The 18,910-nt window shown below is 43.5% G+C and overlaps 1 protein-coding gene across 2 annotated transcripts in view; it reads right to left on the reverse strand.

Moving 5' to 3' along the window:
* fat2 (FAT atypical cadherin 2) overlaps positions 1-18,910 on the reverse strand; it is a 136,355-nt gene that overhangs the window by 117,426 nt on the left and 19 nt on the right. Inside the window, exon 1 of one of the 2 annotated variants that reach the window (XM_083914897.1) lies at positions 18,704-18,910. This exon is cut by the window's right edge and continues 19 nt beyond it. The gene's annotated coding sequence lies outside the window, so the exon portion shown is untranslated. Of the gene's footprint in view, positions 1-18,092; positions 18,120-18,703 lie in introns of those variants that run through there. The other variant, XM_083914898.1, reaches the window with a different exon arrangement.

Consider the following 18,910-nt stretch of genomic DNA (forward strand, 5'->3'; position numbering starts at 1 on the left):
GTGAATTGTCTTGTATGTTTCACCTTGCATAGCTGCAGAAAGACACGTTATTCACACTCGTACCGACACTATTTGGTAAATAGACCAATCATTTCCCCTAAGCTCCAGAAACAATACGACATGGACACAGAATACATAATGACACAACAGCAGAGGGGAGGCCTGTGGCGAGGTATCTGACTCCTGTCTCAACACGCCATGGCTGAAAAAAAGAAGGCAAACTAACACAACACATAGTTTCAGGAGCAGAGGACTGACTCAGAGCCCTTTCAGACAGGTGGCAGCCTAAAACCCTCCTCCATAATTATTCCTGTGCTGGCCAAATACAAGCAGTAAGTATTCATAAAAGTTATTAGGTCTTAAGCCTTTGTCATCACAGAGCTACGAAGAGGGATTTGTAGTTTGATGATTCGGTATCATGCAGATGACAGTGGGTGGTTCAGTCCTGAACCGAGTGTAAACGGCTGCATGTGTACTGTAGGTCTGAGCTGGTGACGGCTGTGTGTGTGCGTTATACGTCCATCGAGGCATGAGTCGCCAAACTGCGGCTTTCACAACCAACAAAGGATCAAGATGCCACACGGCTGGGATTGTAATATCTCTCGTATACGAAGGAGACTCGGCCATAAAATGTTTAAAATAGACGAACACAGCAAATGAACAGATTTAGACTAAGTGTAATAAAGTTAAAGCATCTCTGAAATAAAACCCACAGCCTTGACTAACAAACGTGTTGCTCATAAAACATTTATTGAACGCTGCTTTAATTAGACAGCAGATGTTTTCAAACACTCTTAAAATAAGTTCTCAATGGACCGGCTCTGGGTAAACCTGGATGATCTGAAATGACTGCATGCAAGACTCACACATTAGATCACTACAAATATTACCAATACATTTCCTAGCTCAGACTCACTTTCAGTTTCTTTGGGAGCAGATTCAAAATGGGGAAAAATGTCTTGTCATATGCCTCTTTCCTAATCTAGATCTCAATCAGTGTTACTCACATTTCAATTGTGTGGCTACGGTGGCATAGCTGAGGTTATCATAATCCCTGGAGTCATTATTTTGATTTAGTGTTCCCTGGCTATGCTAACACTTCACCCATGTGCATGTAGAGTTCGTCAACCCTCTTGTCTCCCAACAAGCTGATGTAGAGTTCCCATGTCCATCCATTTGTCCAGAAAGTTACATGGAGATTTTATAGGATGCATATTGCTTTAAAAAAAAATAATGGGAAGTGTTTCAAGATATGCACTCACACACAATGTAACAAGATAAGGATGTGGGACATATACAGTGCATATGAAGAACTATAAGTTTACACCTTTTCTTACACAACTTAAAGTGAAATTCTGGCGTAAAATCATCCCCAGGTCTTTTTAAGCAAATACACTCATCAAATAAGCCATCAAGATTTTTTTTTGCATGTAACAACTATTAACAGAGAAATCCCAGAGAGTCGCTAACAGCCAAATGCGGCTAACATTGATTAGCTCGGGGTAGCACAGTGAACGCATTAAAACAGCTTTTTTGAATGAAAATACTTCTCAAGATGACAGCAAACCTCTGCAGCAGCATGAGAAGAGTCCCTACACAGAAAACAGATAACCAATGGGCTCCTTCCTTTGGGATTGACTTTGGTAATCCACTTGAATGGACTTTACTATGAGAGGAGCTGGTACAGGGGCCAGTAGGTAAGTCTTTAAAACACTCTTTTAATAAACTCTGGCTTCACTAACTACGTTGTTGGTGCTTTGTTTTGTGTGTAGGGACTCTTCTCATGCTGCTGCAGAGGTTTGCTGTTATTTTGATCAGTATTAGTGGTTAAAAAAGACGTTTGAATGACTTCGCCGTGCTGCCCCGAGCTAATCAGTGTTAGCCGCATTTGGCTGTTAGCGACTCTCCGAGATTTCTCTGTTAATAGTTGTGAAAATATATGGAAAACAAAATGGCAAAATCGGTTAATTTCTTTCTTATTGGCTGACATGTTTTGGAACCATGAACAAATCAAGGAACACGTCAAGTAATTTATAAATCCACCCCATCAGGATGGATACAACTACGGAAGGAAGCTATGGGGAAGAAAAACTGCAAGAAGGCCTTAATTCAGGTTTGACACATGCTTGAGGGTGCAACATGTAGACTCCATGAACTCAAAAGCCCAAATGTGCACAAGAAACTTGGAGCGATGATGGATGATGCACGATGCACCGCCACACCAGGCCAGCTCCGATTTTAAAACACCCACAACTGACAGCAGAGAGAACCGGAGGGCAGAACATTTTGCCCTTCACTGCCACTCTGACAGCCCGTGCAGAGCTAAAAGCAATCCGCACAGAACAATCTGCAGGGCAGAGATGCTGTTCCCTGAGATCAGCGATGAAAAGATATACGGCCTGGGTATTTATTTTGCCCTTGCACTCCTCTGTAAGAAATGAGCTTGTTCATATAGTGTTATGAGAGATCATATAAAGCATTTTGCCCTGTTGTTAGGCTATTAGAGTCCTAAATTAAACACACAAAGGGGCCAGATAAAAGATGCCTTTATATAGTGCTGCAAAGGTATGAGAACCGCTGTCATATTATCTTGTATTTTATATGGGTTTAAGAAAACAGCTCTACGCAGGTATGGGTTTCACTGAACATGAAGGTCTGTGTCTCCAGGTAGACTGGCGCTGGGGGTTTCAGTGGAGGGTGACAGGTATGTGGGGTTTTATCTCCAGTCAGGGCACTTGGTGACAGATAATCAGATTACGACAGGGTCACTATTTGGGTTTCGGAAGAGATTTAAGGCATTTAGTCATCCACATTTTTCTGCACTGTCATTTTTCTGCACATAACCTTCGGCCTGATTTATATAAGGGGTCCGATTTAAAACCAGGAACACTTCACATGTGGTACGAGAGAGTTTTTCTATGGAGTCTAAAATATCCCCACCTCATAAATCACAGGTCTCACAGCATGAATGCATGCATGACAGTGGGTCTGGTATCTAGATTTGAATAAATCAAAATTCACACTGATCTAAAAGAATGGCATAATGAGGTATAAGGTAATCCTCAGTGTAATAATTACAAGTCGGACAGATTTTGTCTTTCTAAAAACACTTTAATATGCTCATCCCTGTGGACAGATCTAATCTGTCTGAATTAAAATGTCTCAAGCAGCGATTTAGCTTTGTAGGTTCTTCTTCAAGTGACACATTTTAAACAAAACGACCAGCTGCATAATTCACTATAATCTGTGGGTGAAATGCCACTTTACATTTTCTTTTAATGATATTCTCAATCTTCCTCAATCTAAAAACAAATAGACTCTCTCTTTAATTTATGTCAAGGCCATCAGTTTTTACTTTCTGAGAAATCACTTCAGTCTCATACGTAACACTACGCCACAGTTTCCCAGTTTATCTAAACCTGACTCCAGATGTTAAAGTGATTTGATTCAAAATAATGAATGTTTTATAAGTCTTCAAAGAAAAAAAAGAGCAACCTCAGGCCCTGATCAGACAGAGTGCTCACACAAGTTACTCATTTAGAGGCGCATAGAGTGTAAAAATAGGAGGCATTCAGCAAAGCAAAAGCAGCAAACGCAACAGCAGCAATGCAAAAGCAGCGAGCAAAGCAGCGAGCAAAGCAGCGAGCAAAGCAGCGAGCAAAGCAGCGAGCAAAGCAGCGAGCAAAGCAACGAGCAAAGCAGCGAGCAAAGCAGCGAGCAAAGCAGCGAGTAAAAGCAGCGAGTAACGCAGCGACGCAAAAGCAACGACGCGAAAGCAGCGACGCGAAAGCAGCGACGCGAAAGCAGCGACGCGAAAGCAGCGACGCGAAAGCAGCGACGCGAAAGCAGCGACGCGAAAGCAGCGACGCAAAGCAGCGACGCAAAGCAGCGACGCAAAAGCAGCGACGCAAAAGCAAACTCTGGCAACAGAGCCAAGAAAAGGTGCAGAAGCCTCGTTCCTGGAACATTTAAAGTACAATACAAACCAAAAATGAACTGCTTTTCTATACAGTCTAGGCTTTGAATACAGTTTTCAATCCAAATATCTACTGTGGCCCATATACACTGTAAAACACAGTGCATACAGACACAAACTATATATAACCTATGTTGTTGTAAGAGGTACTTCAGTATGTACTAAAATGGTTGAGCTTTCTTAAAAGAAATGTATCAGATGCTCTTTGTAATCTGCTCTGGGTGAGGATACAGAGCATCAGACACTCATAATGACTCAAATGAGAAATCCCTACATTACGATATTTGCTTAGTCAGTGTTTCTCCAAAGGTAAAAGAGCAGCTGAAGCCTTCACTGAGCAACCGGAGGAGTCAGGTCGGTGTGAGTACATGAGGATGGTTTATACAAACACAGAGATATGATTAATGATTAATTCCACTTGTATCTAATGAACGATGCGTCAGACGTGTCATGAATCCCACAAAAGCAGCATCACATGCCTCATCGTTACACACAGTCATACTCATCTCACTGCACACAGAGGCGTTATTGTGGAAATGCACCTTTGTGCTGCATGCTGGACTTCACCCGCTGTGGGAACTGAGCCGCAAAACACTTATCTGTATCTAAAAGAATCCAAAGTCAGAGTGAACTAAATACGTCTGACAAGTATGTGTGAAATGTTTCTCTGGAGGCGGTAAACTCAACCGAACTTGAAATTGAGACTGAAAGCAACACGTTCCTGCTTTCATCCAAACATCCAGTGCTGCAGGGCAGAAACCTCAGGCCATTGCTGCTGCTGCGGCTGCTGCTGCTGCTGAGGTCAGCTCGCACATGCAGTTTCACGACATCTCAATCACACCCACATCATCGCACACACACCTCCCTCCCGGTGTGTGTTCCAGTGAGCAACCTGCAGCCACATGTTGAGCTCCGGCTTCCTGGATCACATTTCACCATCGCCCCTATGGCTCCCAGTACAGACAGAGAACAGTATCTGCAGCCTTTGTTTCATTCCTCATCTGCACCACCTCCGTCTGTCAGTGTGAACCTGTCTGCGGAGAGAAGCTAAACAGTGCTGACATCTGCTGCAGACCCACCGAGTCAGGGAAGGTTTTTCCTCTTTCATGATGCCGGCACTCTGCTGCAGGCTGAGGCCGCGTAACGATGCCGCTAATCACTTCTCTATAGAGTGTTTCCAGTAGAGCGGGCCGACACATCAGCAGCATGACATTATTACAGGTGTATCATATGTTGGTGGGTTCTTTACGTCTTGGAAGCTTATTTGTCTTAACTGATGTTGAAAATACTTTTTTCTCATGTTTGTAGCAAGAAGTATTTATGATTGACAGTGGATCTTATCCTTACAGTTAAGGAGGGTTTATGTTTAACAAAACAGGGTAGAGGGAGTCTTGTCTTGGTGTCTATTGTTTGGTGCAGGTTTTCATTAGTTTATTAGTTCAGTGTCAGATTTAAACTCCTGACACCACGGCGAAGTCTGCTCGCTGTGTGTTCACGAAAAAGAGAAGAAGAAGAAGAAGAAGAATTCCTTTATTCGTCCCACAATGGGGATATTAAATTTTTTCACTCTATTATTGTTATTCGTGTTACACACACACACAGGCCTGAAATACACACACATGCACAAACAGGACCTATATACATACAATTAATGGAGAGATGTCAGAGCGAGGGGGTGAGTGAGCGGCGCCCCGAGCAGAAGACTACCAACAGTTTTTATCTACCCGTCTTCACCAGCAAGAACCTCCATCAACGTCAGAAACGTGTTGGAGTAAACACCAGCAGCTCAGACAGATTGATCATAATTATGTGCAAAATCTGCCACAGAACATACTGTAACTTTTCAAACAAGTCTATAATAACCAAATTATTTAAATTATGTAAAAGCAGAACATCTAAAATATTAACAAATAGGCCTCAAGCACCACAAATGAGTGAGACATCTTACTACTTTTTTAAAACTCCACCAGGCTTTCTTGTTAAGACACATTCATCAGGGGCTGCAACAGGGACAACTGCCTCATTACTGAATTTGCGCGATTCTATATTTTAACTGTGAAGTGCAGAGTGCTTTCACACTCACTTATTACGGCAAAACACAGCACACTACGTGTAATCTGATGGTGCACTGATAATGCTGGACACTGCTCCCTACTCCCCCTCAACGGTCCCCATTTGTGCTACGTGGTAACTAAACCAACGTGTTTTCTAACTGGCAGATGAGGAAGCTTCAGTGGTTGAAGTCGAAAACAGTGACCAGTTACTCAAAGTGCCACTTTACTGTAGTCGGATAGTGAGAACACAAAGGTTGCAATTAACCATTAAAAGCAAGAAGAAGAAGCTGTTTCAGTAAGTGCAAAAAGGCTGTGTGAGATAACAATAACCTGTTGAAATGTATGCACTGCAATGCTAAGTACAAAGTGTACACAGTGTACGACATGTAAGTATTCTAATCTAGATAGTTCTTTTCTTCTTAACCTCTCATTAAAATGACTGTGAGGTCAATAAATATTAGAGCAAAGTGTGAAAACCTAAAGTTGTACTCCATAAGAATTGAGGTACGTTGTTTCCAGCGGCCTCTGTGGCGGTAAGATGTAACTGCAGGCGAGCCTGTTCTTCAAGAGCATGCATCTTTACACCTTTTACACTTCTACTCGTTGGTGACGATCTTGGCCGTCAGACCAACCGCTGTCAGCTGCGTCACTAACATGACGGCTTATTTACATCTAGCCTGTGAATGTCTCCACAGACACAGATATTATAATACTCAGCAAAAAGTCACGTAGAAATGCTTTTATTAGAGGGTCATATGATCAATCACCATTGTTTTAACTCACTCCTTGATAGAGAGGAACTTAAAAGGCAATTGAATAGATGGAAATATTATGGAATACAACTTTAAATGAACTTTAATTTCACTAAATTCACTTACACCTCCACTGTATCAATGTAAATATCAACACTCCACAGAAAACTAGAAGGTTTGACAACCAATGAAAGCTTGAGGTGGTTCAGGATCATCTAGTAAGGATGAACCCTGGGTGCCTCCCTATGGAGGTTTTCCAGACATGTCCAGCTGGAAGGAGGCCTCGGGGAAGACTCAGGACCAGGTGGAGGGATTAGATCTCCACACTGGCCTGGGAACGCCTCGGGATCCCCCAGTTAGAGCTGGTTAATGTGGCCCAGGATAGGGAAGTTTGGGGTCCCTTGCTAAAGCTGCTGCCCCCGCGACCCGACCCCGGGTAAGAGGCTGAAGATGAAATGAGATGAAAGCTCATCTAATAGACGGATAGTAAATGGATGGTATTAGTAGTATTGATAAGGAAATAATGGTTAATTGCGGCTCGTGTGGTCCATGTCTGGATGGTGACCCAAGGTTTGCAAAACTCTGGTAAGTTGGTTGGAGTTAGGCGTTGACCTTGTGTTATCGTAGGAGGTTAAGGTTTCCCCAAAATCAGGGTTCCTCGACCCTCTTTGCGTGCCTGTTCTTGGCCTTTTTACAGTCACCGTCTTCTTACCCAACAGACCTGCATGCAAATTACTTTTAACCACAGAGAGCACTTCACTCGATGTAAAGTTAGTCACCCGTTTCCTATGTGATGACTATTGCAACACAGACAAGTTGAATCATGGATCCTTGTAGCTGCCAATCTGGCTCTGCAAACCCCGGGGCGTTTTGATATAATGGGAGGGCAGGGAGTGGGGTTTGATCCGACAGAGCCAACAGCACACAACAGGCCCCGCCAGGCCCAGTGGCATACAGGTAATTATCTCCATATGTTTGTACAAAGGTTCTTCTCTAGAAAATTGTGGTGAAATATTGAGAAAGTGGTCTTATGAGGGAATTAAAGGATTTGAAAAAAACTATACGCCATTATTCCTCCTTCTGTTCGCTCTCCGACTGCATTCATCCCATCAGCCCGTTTCCTGGTTTTTGTGAAGCGATTACACCCCCATTCTCCAGAAGAAAGGAAAGAAAGGGAGCTGCTGGGACTCCGCTGAAATATAATATCCAAGTAATCACATCAAGGTGATGGTGTGGATGTGGGCTTTTCAAGGGAATCGCTAAAAACCAGACGGACCAACGCACCTCTCCGTAAAAGAAAAAACAGCTTTATTTATCCGTCAGTAACCGGAGCCACAGACGTTTGTTTAATCTGCTCACGTCTCGACACCTACGGTGCACCTTAGCTGATAACACAGACACCATTAAGCTTTCATAGCAGTATATGAAAAGATTTATAATTGGTTTACAACACACTGTGCAGAGTTCTCACACGTTTCCATGGAGAGAATTTTAAAAGTTTTCCATGAATTTTCAAGGGACCAGAGAAATAATGTCCATGAAGATTCACAAAGTATAACACAAACACAACTTAGAGCCATGAAATATTAAATGTGGCAATGGAGTTGTACTTATAAAGCTCCTTTCTAGTCTTATGACTACTCAAGGCGCTTTCACAGTGTGTGTCACATTCACCCGTTCACACAGACATTCACACTGATGGCAGTGGACATCTACAGACCATCTAATCCAGGGGTGTCAAAGTGATCCAGTAAAGGGCCGTGTGGCTGCAGGTTTTCATTCTAACCAATCAAAAACACACCTGGTCAAACAAATCAACCGTGTGAAGACAGTTCAGGTGACTGAGTAAGTCGAGTCAGGTGTGTTCTTGATTGGTTGGAATGAAAACCTGCAGCCACACGGCCCTTTACTGGACCACTTTGACACCCATGATCTAATCTAATCTAACCATTCACACCACATTCACACACCCATGCGCAGCACAGGGAGCAATTCAGGGTCCAGTGTCTTGCCCAAGGACACTTCGACATGTGGACCGGGGGAGGTGGGGATCAAACTGCCGATCTCTCGAATGGAGGACGACCCACTCGGTCACTGAGGAACAGTCGCCCCAGCTGCACTTGTCTGGCATTATTGAAACCTATCAGATTCAAACTTTATTCAGACATAATTTCAGATAGCTGGCAAACGTGACAGTAAACAAAATGTTACACGTTGACCAACGCTTGAGCTACGTTGAGTCAACCACTGTCAAATGAATTTGCCGTTGTGTTACAGTAATCTGTTGATAACCCTTCCGCGTAATGTGACAGTTATTTGTATTAAACAAAATTATACTACTACAAAAACGACCATTTCCAAGGTCAAGAATCTTCAAGTTCACCAGGAGCTTTGAGAACATTTGAAAAATGTTTTAATTGAATCTGTAGATCACAGTTAATATGTAGGATGACTCACTCAAGGACTCATATGTTGTCAAAATATGAAATATTATAACAGATATTGTGTCCTACATCCTGTGTTATCAGAGATGAATTCACTTTTTCTATAAATACAACACACAAATAATGTCCTTATAGCTGCATACATTATATTGTGTTATAAACAATGTGTTAAGTGTTTAAATGGTGCTTGTAAATGCTGGGGGAGCAGTGGTTCAGTCCTGGGGAGGTGCCAGGTCATCCCCCGGGCACTACAGGCTACTACTACGGGCCTCGAGGTGTCCTTGAGCAAGGCACTGAACCCTGAAACCGCTCATGGGACAGCGCTCTGACATCTCAATTAAAAAAACTTTATTTGTCCCCGGGGGGCAATTCAGGGCACACAGAGCAGCAAATAACGACAGTGCAACTATACAAAGACATTTTAACCTATCAACAAGAATAAAGTGTAAGAGAAGAATAAGTGTCAGGATGTTAGTGTGTTAGTACAGGTTAGAATCCAGTCACAGAGTTAGATACGAAGAACAGCAGAGAGGAAAGTGTCTAGATGTTAGTACAATCTCTCCATTAATGCATGTATATAGGACCTGTTTGTGCATATTTGCATATTTGAGGCCTGTGTGTGTGTGTGTGTGTGTTAAAAACAGCAACATAAAAAAAGAATAGAGTGCAAAGTGAATTTCCCCTCGCGGAGGACTAATAAAGGCATGCGTTCTTTCTTTCTTTCTCTCTTTTTCATGCTTTAAGTGTTGCTCTTTGTCCTCATGTGACTGTCCTGACTCTGTCGTGATGGTACAAACACATTTTCCTCCCCTTACTTTCAGACTACTTCTCATTTGCATAATGGCAGAGTTCAATTTCCTCCCCATTAATAAAAGCATCCATAATCTGTGCCTTGGTACAATCTAACACAGTAATGACTCTGTGCTGCAGTGTGAAGCCATGATGAATGGGAAGGTTTCGCTCCACATCAGTCTATTAAGTGATCATTCTTGTAGAAGAACACCTGAAAATGTCAAACCTGACAATGGGGCGCATCAAAGTGTTACGGCAGCTGGTCCCTTTCACACAAAGTTTTCAGTCTTTAGCATTTCAAACCTGCTAAAGTTCTCTCCGGAGCGTGTTTCGCATGGAAAATTAGCCGATTAATAAGGCTGAGGTGTGGAGAAGGGGGAAGCTGTAAGTTCACCTTCTTCTTTTCAATCTAGATCATTACAACTTTTATTTCGAGAACTCGGAGAAGAGCCGCTGCTCCTTTGCGTTGAAAGGAGCCAGTTGAGGTGGTTCAGGATCATCTAGTAAGGATGAACCCTGGGCGCCTCCCTAGGGAGGTGTTCCAGGCACGTCCAGCTGGGAGGAGGCCTCGGGGAAGACCCAGGACCAGGTGGAGAGATTAGATCTCCACACTGGCCAGGGAATGCCTCGGGATCCCCCAGTTAGAGCTGGTTAATGTGGCCCGGGAAAGGGAAGTTTGGGGTCCCCTGCTAAAGCTGCTGCCCCCGTGACCCGACCCCGGATAAGAGGATGAAGATGAGATGAGATGATGAGATTCATCGTTTTTTTTTGTTTTGTTTTTTTTGGGGGGGGGGGGGCATTTTTCAAGCCTTTATTATGTGGGACAGACATGAAATGGGGGGGAGAGAGAGAGAGAGAGAGAGAGGGCGACATGCAGCAAAGGGCCTCAGGTTGGAGTCGAACCCACGCAGCTGCCTCGAGGACCCTCAGCCTCTTTACACGGGGCGACTAATCTAACCACTGAGCCACTGCCTGCCCCAAATTTTATAATTTTAGCTTCTTAAATGTGAATATTTTCGGGTTTCTTTCCTCCTCTATGACCGTAAACTGTATCTCTTTGGTATGTGGACGACACTGGCATTTGTTTCTCTATTGTTTCTTTTAAAATGTCCAAAAAAACAGCAGCTTAATAGAATAGATATTATATATATATATATATATATATATTTATTTATCCCAAGTGGGAAATTACATTTGCGCCTTTCTTGAACAGACAAAAAACATAACGAAACATGTTAAGAAATTACAACAATGAACAAATGCAATTGAACTGAAATAATGAATGAAATAGCATAAAGACATGCATGGAAATGTGCGTTCTGCTGCGGTTAATATCTATACGTAAATAAAAGCAGCACAAAAGTCTGTGACAGCCTTAGATAAAGATGATGCTGAATCTGAACTTCAGCAGACTGAGTTCAGGGGCTTCGTCCTCAAACTCATCCTTGAGAATAACTCATAACAATCCCTGCTGATCCCTGAATAGCTGCAATGTTTCTGTAAATTGACAGCAGTTATTTGAGCCATCTGCAGACTGTAGAAGTGCGTTATCCTTTGCACAATGCGAGGTCTTGTCACACTGGTGTGGTGACACACACACGTGGGATTAAAGTCCATTTAACATCATGGGAAAACACAGTGGAACAGATTCCATTCATCATCCAGGCATTTATGTATTTATCCTTTGGGGGGTGAATGAATTCATTATTGTCCACTCACAAAATTTGATGATAATCAATTCTGAAAAACATCAGCTGAGAATTCACTGAGCATCATTGATCTGTGTCGGACCAATTACCAAACAATCGGCTTGAAGTCTGTGGAAACTCCTGCGCTGTGGATACTATGTTACAGGTATTGATGTTTTCCACTTTGCGTTCATTGAACAGTTCAGGAAAACAATAAAGTCGTACTTATTAAAAGGTCCCGTAGTGAGAAGAGATTGTTTTTGATAATGAAGCAGGCGGAAGTGCTACGTAAATACTGTGAAAGTATGAAAACGCTCAATCCACAGAGGAAAAACGCACCCCCCGATTCAGAAACTGTGCCTTCAGGACTTCCTGTAGGGTTGTGATGTCACAACTACATTATATATAGGTAGAAAGTGCTGCTGCAGGGGCGTTACAGGTGTTTCTAAGAAGAAGAATTCCTTTTTATTTATCCCGCAAGGGGAAATCCAATTTTTTCACTCTGTTATTAGTATTATTATACAGGTCACACACACACACTCACACACACAGGCCCGAGGTACACACAGGCACAAACAGGACTTGTAAACATGCAATTAATGGAGAGATGTCAGAGCGAGGGGGCTGCCAATGGCTCAGCGCCCCGAGCAGTTGGGGGTTCGGTCTTACGCCTTGCTCAACAGCACCTGGGCAGTGCCAGTCCACACTCCATTCATGGTCCACACAGGGACTTGAATCGGCGATCCTCCGGTTCCCAGCCAAGTCACCTATGGACTGAGCTACTGAGCCTCTAAAATGAAGATGCAGAGACGCCAAGAACCCCGACCCTGACCTGGACTGGGCTTTGCCAGGAGGGGGGTCTTTAAGAGACAGGGGCTAAAACAGAGCGTTTCTGACAGAGGGTGAATTGAGGTATATTCAGACAGACAGTGAGAGATTAATAATGGGTTTTTTGAACATTAAAGGATGTAAACTTTCATAATATTAAACCCTGAACACAAGTATGAACCTGAGAATGAGAATAATGTTTTCTCTTGAATAGATTTATTTTAACAATGGAAAACAAACATCAGTCTAATGGGAAATATGATGTTTTTAGTGACAGTCAACACCATGTTGGTCGCAGCTCTACTGAATGACTCTGAGCTCATGGTTTTAATCCTCCAGCATCTGTCCCATAACCCAGACACTAACATTAGAGAAGCGGAGCCACTAGCAAACAAGCCAACCAACCGACCAGCAAAACGCAAAGGAAACAAAGAGTAATTTGAAGTTGTACAGGGGTTTGGATAAGAATGGCTCTGCCTGGTAGCAGAGGGGCTGCCCTGCACTGCAGGAGAAACCACTTTAATAACAGCAGAGCAAAGCCCTACACCCTCAGGATACTGGGTAGCAGAGGGGGAGAGGACTGCTTCTTCTTCCTGAAGCCAAATATATTTCACAACCGATGCTAGTTTTTATGTCGGGCGAGGCGGGTGGGCCCCCGTCTATAAAATGTTCCGTGAAACATATGAGTGTTGACATGTAAGAGGCTGGAACTGTCAATCATCGTTGGTACAGCCTCTTCCAAACAGATGCCAACCGATCCCCGCTAGACCACCATGAGACAAATCAAAATCGTGGGCTGGTGTTGAAAGTTGGTGTCGACGTGAGAATAAGAACAGAAAACTATCCAGAGTTCACTTTTGCAGCCACACTTCTTCCTGACATGTCCTCCTGCTTCCAGATTACAGTTTAAATGAGGTGTTGGGGGGTTAGGGGGGAGTCAGAGGTTGGACTGGACGAGTATCCATCATCTCCCTCTCCGTCGTCCCCCTCCTCCCGCTCTGACTTGTTCTCATTTGTGGAAACCGCCCTCCTGCACTCTGCTCTGACTCCATTACTTTTCCCTGCATGACTGTTGTCTGTGCTAAACGACTCTGACACCTGACCTCTGTACAACTGTGTCCATTCTTCCCTTTTGATTCATGCATTAGCGCTGGACTCCATTATTCATGGGACATTATTCTTACATTTCATACCACATTAGTAGCAAACTCGCATTTTTGAGTTTAATGGCATCGGGTCAGTTTCTGATATCATCAGCGAAAGCCCACTTTACCCCCTGTACTCTACATCTAATGCTAAATAGGAGTTAAAGCTTGCTTTTGTTGATTTTTGCAAAACACAAGTGCCATGTGCAGAAACACTCTCACGCCTTTGCAGGGGTGTAATTTCAAATCGGACTTCCTGGATTATGTAAAAGTGGGATTACGATGCTAACCCCCCTACCTGGAAGGCTTTAGGGGTTAGGGAAGGGCGCGGCCTCCAACCTAACCTCTCTCATGGCCACAGCAGGAAGCCAGGACGTGCAGGCCTTTAACTGGAGCTGAGTGGTTATATTGGGGTGGGCTAACGGCCCTGAGTCGCTCTGGTCCGGAGGTACTTACCCCTGTCAGGACCCCAGAGCACTCAGATGAAACTCAGACACCCTGAGAACAGTGTGAGAGTCTTATTTACAGATTAAAACTGCAGTAACCAGCAGCAAAAAATGCATCCATCCTAACACATAAATAGTAAAATGGTAAATGGACGTGTACTTGTATAGCGCCTTTCTAGTCTTCGGACTACTCAAGGCGCTTTCACAGTGTTTGTCACATTCATACTGATGGCAGTGGACATCTACAGACCATCTAATCTAACCATTCACACCACATTTACACACTCATGCACAGCACATGGAGAAATTCAGGGTTCAGTGTCTTGCCCAAGGACACTAAGGGCGTGATCACACTTAGACATGTGGACCGGGGATCGAACCACCATATTCTCAAATGGAGGACGACCCACTGTCGCCACAGGTGATCTAATGTTTGGGGTTTGACAGTAAACTTTCTTTCTTAAGATGCTAGTTTAGATGCTCCATATTAGTCTTTTTATTAATATCTATTTAATCCTGCCGATGTGTAAACTCTGACGTACAAAACTATACACAGAGCAACAACGTGCTTAAGTAGAGAGGAAATGCCTTCTGTGTGGAGTTTGCATGTTGTCCCCGTGTCTGCGTTGGTTTTCTCCGGGTTCTCCGGTTTCCTCCCACAGTCCAAAGACGTGCAGGTGTTCGGTTCATTGATGACTCTAAATCACCCGTAGGTGTGAATGGTTGTCTGTCTCTGTTCGTCTCTATGTGTCCTGTGATAGACTGGCGTCCTGTCCAGGGTGGACCCCGCCCCCCACCCCGAAAGGGACAAGAGGTTGAAAATGAATGAATGATGAATAAATCTCAATTAAAATAATCGTATTTTATCAATTTAAATTGCCTGTTTGGTCCATAAAATGTCAGGAAATGATCTAAAAACAAATCAATGTTCTCAAATATCATGTTCTCAAGATATTATTATATAAAGACGTTCAGTTTACTGTCATAGGAGTAAAGAAACAAGACGATATTCACAGTTAAGAAGCTGGAATCTGAGAATTTGACTTATTTTCCTGAAAAAAAAAGAAAAAGCAAGTGATGGGCTACATTTTTTTTTAAATGTATTAAACTAATGGATTAATCTTTGCAGCTCAATCTGAGGACGGAGGATAGACACAAAAATCCTCTATCAGGAAAAAATGAATGTTTATAATAGTGGAATTTTTATGAAAAATCATTCAGGAAACTAAATAATCAGACATTGATTTGCAGGATCAGTCACAATGCAATCAAAGATTTTAAAAAGGTGGATATCTTGTATGACAGAATCTTTAAAGGTGAATAAATGAATGTTGTATTACAGTGTATATCGTCATATGACCAAAACCCAACACAGTATATGATTAAATGGTCTGCTTTATGCTACAATATCACTGGTCTGATCGATAAATTATAGCTTTTATTTTTCATTCATTCATCTTCAACCGCTTGTTCCTGTCGGGGTCTCGGGGGGCTGGAGCCGATCCCAGCTGACATCGGGCGTGAGGCGGGGTCCACCCTGGATAGGACGCCAGTCTATCGCAGGGCACATAGAGACGAACAGAGACAGACAACCATTCACACCTACGGGCAATTTTAGAGTCATCAATTGACCTAACACACGTGCACGTCTTTGGACTGTGGGAGGAAACCGGAGAACCCGGAGAAAACCCACGCAGACACGGGGACAACATGCAAACTCCACACAGAAGAGCCCAGGCCGGGATGCGAACCTTCTTGCTGTGAGGCGACAGTGCTAACCACTACACCACCGTGTAGCAGTATATTACACTAGTATGTTATTTTCTTAAGCCCATATTGGAGTTTTGTTCAATAATAAATTGTATTTTTAAGTCTGCATCATCAACCTGTTGAAGGATTTTAAAGGTCTGAGGTCCGCGATGATAAAAAATATTAACTGAAGTTCTTGTCTCAGTGAAGTGGCTCCTCTCTCTCCCATTAAACTTTTTACTGTCATAGCATGTGTGAAAGTTGTGGTGGCGCTTTTCGCTGTGGGCCCTCTTTAAAAACGCAGTGTGAAGTCATGGAAATGTTCTGCGGATGAGATTCAAAGTAATTGTGGGAAACGCCGTGACAATTAAAACTGCGTCAAAGCTCGATCCTATTTGTTAAAGACCTTCACAGGCATTTAGAAAGACAGACATCCTGAACCACTGCAATAACACACGTATAAAAGCAGTTATTGACACTTTCCTAAAGTTATTTAGAATAAGGGTTCTGCCCTTTAATGCCGCACTGAACAGTGGTGTGATATACTGCAGCCCGTTCTCTGGGCCTCCCCTCTCTGAGCTGCAGTCAGCAGGGTTAGGCCACGAGGGGTGGAAGGTTGAGTTTAGGGGTCGGGGGTGTCCTTTAAAGTTAAACTGCCTCCAAACACACACACACACAGACAACAACACACACACACACACACACACACACACACAAAGGGTCGCTCAGGCCTGAAGACAAATACTGTAATTACAGGGAGGGTCAGAAATGCCTCAGCAGCAGCTCAGCCTGTCACTCACTCAGACGGTCTGACGCTCCACTTTGACCCGACTGTATGTATGCGTTTGAACTGGAGGGTAAAAAAGGTGTGAATGTCTTCTGGGGGGGTGCATAGGTGTTCGGATTAGGATGCATCTTCTTATATTTCCCCTCATATCACATTCTTTTAGATGCTGCTTTAAGTATTTTATAGGTTAATTTCATGACTTCCCTTGGTGATTTTCTGCAGCTTGCACAGTGTCATAGTCAGCGAGTCAGTTGAGGGCGTCAATAGCCTAACTGCACGGTGGTAATGTCTAATTATAGACCAATGCAATTATTAATATACAATATTATCGGCCGACATTTGCGTTTTTTAGGTGTATTGGTATCAGCAGCTCAGTGGTTACGGAGACGCCTCGTTCAATAAACATTCCTTTTATAAATTGATTCACATAGAGACGAACAGAGACAGACAAACATTCACACCTACGGGTGATTTAGAGTCATCAATGAACCGAACACCTGCACGTCTTTGGACAGTGGGAGGAAACCGGAGAACCCGGAGAAAACCCACGCAGACACGGGGACAACATGCACACTCCACACAGAAAGGACAAGGCCGGGTTGCGAACCTGGACCTTCTTGCTGTGAGGCGACAGTGCTAACCACTGATTTTAAAATTTTAATGATGTAAATCGAGGGAGCAAAGGAAGCATCAGCTCCAAATATCAAGAAGATCGGCAGTCCGTGTCGGTCATCGCCTAAGGCTGATGGAAAAGACTCGGCCTCGGCCCTTTAAAATCCATATCGGTTCATCCTTAGTCATGTCCATCTTTGCTTTACGGCGGGCCGTTCCATCTGTCCTCCAAGTCTAGACCTCATCTAAACTACTCCGAACAGCCGTTGTTACCAGCGCTGTCCTCAATGAGGCTCAACTTCCTGTCAAATTGCCCATCAGATCATTTAAAAAGCTCTCAGTGCAGACGCAACGGTGCGCAGACGCTTGACTCTCATTTTTCAGCATTACTGCAGAAACTTCACGCTTTAACAACCATGCTGGGGAAATTAAACCGACTTAATGCATTTATCGTATTATGGCATTTCTCCAGGGTTGTAATAAACAATCACGGTGCCAATATGCCAAAATGATCAAAACACAATAAAGCTTCAGGCAACTTTTCAGGTCACATGAGGTTCAGGAAAATGAGTGAGTAGTTTTCTTCTCACACTGTTTACGCAACAACGACCAGTGTGTCGCTTTCCATGATAGAAAGTCATCTGTGAAGAAAATAAAGTGGTCAGTCCTTTAAGGTCATCTCGGCCCTCATCCGTCACAAATGTCACCCTCCGTTACATAGGTGCCATGCAATCTGGCCTCGCCGGGAAGCGGCAGGACTTAACACACTTTGAGCAGAACAGAAGAAAAAACAGTCGTTTAGAAAAAGAGAGAAATGACCGTTGCTCCTTTTCCTGTCATTGCGTCGCGTAATATGTGGGTGCGTGCGTCATCGTTGCTTCAAAAATATGATTGAGCAATTTCGTGCCACACAGACAGACAGACAGGTGAAACACTGAGAGAAGGGAGGGACGCTTTGACCAAAGCTTACAAACGTCAGGAGCTCAGCCTGCATGCATTGACATGTGCCTCTTTACTTTGCTCTTCACTTCTCCTCCCGTGCAAACGCTCCGAGCTAAAACTGTCAGAAATGCAAGCTTGCAAATCCTTCATTAACAAACCACACACACACACAGGCACACACACACACAGCCGCATGCTCACACTCTTTTTAATTTCCTCTAAAATAAAGTGTTTGACACTCTCTTGGCAACAGTTTGTGATTCAAACACATTATAAAGCATCAGGGGAGCCTCGTGTGCACAGTGTGACTGCATTGTTTTGCCAGAAAGGTTCTTCTTTTGAAGCACTTCTACTCTTGTGTATACAGTACATACACATGGGCAGTGTTTAGAAATATTAATACTAAATAGTGGCGTTATTCTCCACAATAAACAGCCGCCTGAAATGGAGTGAAGCAGCATGCATGGTGAGCAACGAGGAAAACTCACCTTAGGTCAAGTCAGGCGACTCTTCCAGGAATATGTGTCTCTCTTCTCCCTTCACGCTTCAGGAACTTTACAAGTCCTTTGACGGGACGGCAGCAACTGGTGTACTCCCATAGTGGTTTGGTGTAAAGTCCATGAAAAGAAAAAAGACAGAAAACATACGGTAAGAAACAGACATGTGGGGCTGAAGGGGCGAGTTTCAACTGCCGC

The sequence above is a fragment of the Echiichthys vipera genome (genome assembly GCF_963691815.1).
Source record: "Echiichthys vipera genome assembly, chromosome: 6".
Classification (NCBI taxonomy): domain Eukaryota; kingdom Metazoa; phylum Chordata; class Actinopteri; order Perciformes; family Trachinidae; genus Echiichthys; species Echiichthys vipera.